Raw genomic sequence first — 2,103 nt, 5'->3', positions numbered from 1 at the left:
AAAGATTTCTCCCCTCTTGGCATTGAAAAGTTTAGGCAACTTGAAGCTTTCTCGAGCAGACTTAACTGATGAAGCAAGCTTAAATGGTCCTATAGCAGGCGGTGACACTGTCTTCCATGTCGCAACGCCTATTAATTTTGCTTCTGAAGATCCTGAAGTATACGATGCTATTATGATTATAACAATGGCATTATCCCATTTTCACGACTTTAAACTAACGGGGATTTACTTATTTTTTTATGCAGATTCATATGATAAAACCAGCAATTGAAGGAGTTATTAATGTAACGAACGCCTGTGCAAAATTGGATACTGTCAAATGTGTAATTTTAACCTCATCGGCTGCTGCTATCACTATAAATCAGTTTGACGGGAAAGGCCTCGTTATGGATGAGGAAAACTGGAGCGACGCTGAGTTTCTTACTTCTAAGAAGCCGCCTACTTGGGGCAATTTTCTGAATCTGCTTTCCGTTCATTTAATAAATGTTAAACTTCCAGACGAGATGGTCCATTAATAAAAGTAAAGCCCGACTATGTTTACAAAATCTTTTCAGGCGTATCCTGTCTCAAAAATACTTGCTGAGAAGACTGCACGGAAATTCGCCAGGGAAAATAACATTGATCTCATTACTATTATTCCATCTCTCATTGCTGGTCCTTCTCTCACTCCAGACATTCCTCCCAGCATCAGCCTTGCCACTTCCTTGATCACAGGTGGTATGAAATATAATCTTGAAATTAAGGAAAAATATATGATAATATGTACATATGAACATTTTGCAGGAAATGAGTCCCTCATAAATCAATTGAAGGGGATGCAGATTCTTTCAGGTTCAATCTCCCTGACACATGTTGAGGACGTTTGTCGTGCCCATGTATTTATAGCTGAGAAGAAATCGGCTTCTGGTCGATACATTTGCTGTGCTGTCAATAGCAGTTTTTGTGAACTCGCGAAATTCTTGAACAAAAGATTTTCCATGTATGAAATCCCTACCGAGTAAGTTTACTTGCAAACCATTTGTGGCTCGTTTGGTACATTTGATTGTGTAGTACTCGACAGTATTAAAAAGAAAAATGAAACAAAGATTTCTCCGTTTATTCTATTGCAGTTTTGGAGAATTCCCTTCTGAAGCCAAGCTAGTAATCTCACCAGTCAAGATTATTAAAGAGGGATTCAGCTTTAAGTATGGGATTGAAGAAATATATGATCAATCTGTGGTTTATCTGAAGGCCAATGGTTTACTACAGAATTGAGTATTTGGTTCTCTTGCAGCTAAGTGCAGTACGCCACGTACATTTTGGTTGTCTTTTTATCTTGGGTGCGTGCAATCAGGGCTGGTTTTGTGATTTTCAGGGCTCGAGAGAAGCTGTGTAAAATAGGCCCCCCAAAATCATTGTAGATTCAAATTCAACAGTGTATTATACAATCTATTGTTAACTTAAAACTAACCAATAAGAAAACAAACAAAATATATTACACAAAAAACAATTTATATTATAAAATGACAAAACCAACAATGTTTCAAACGATTAGTTAAACAATTTCAATCATATAAGACAATAAAAATTGTTGTTTACCCATAAAAGACGATTGAAAAATTTTACCTCATCCTTGATAAGAACAGTTTTTGGAAAATTTCAGTACAAACAACACTGATAAGATGAAGAAGAATTAATGCATATCATTACAGAAAGTAAACACATTTTTGTGAATGGTCATATCCTCTATAATACTAATATTTGGCCTAGGGTCATCAGTGCAAAACTTTCAGTTATCTCGGATATAGAAGAATGACCTCTTTAAGCTCTTGACCAAGGACTTGATGCCCCTCAATAATGGGGCCTCACTTGAATACAATGATGATAGTATGAGTCGTGAAGGACGTATCCCTACGACTTATGAGGAGTGTAGAGGGCCTTGAATATTCTTAAGGGTATGTCTCGTTCACTCTCCGCCATCTTGCCAAGGATTTTATCCCATCCATTCAAGTCTAGCTATGTCGACTCGATCCCAAAACTGTTGAAAACCTCATGGACAAAAAAGACTAAATCACAAATTGCAGGAGAAGTGAAAAACGGGAGAGATGGTAAAGGTTTGGCCCA

This window comes from Olea europaea, unplaced genomic scaffold (assembly GCF_002742605.1).
Source record: "Olea europaea var. sylvestris unplaced genomic scaffold, O_europaea_v1 scaffold928, whole genome shotgun sequence".
Classification (NCBI taxonomy): Eukaryota; Viridiplantae; Streptophyta; class Magnoliopsida; order Lamiales; family Oleaceae; genus Olea; species Olea europaea.
Note: the sequence above shows the minus strand (reverse complement) of the source record.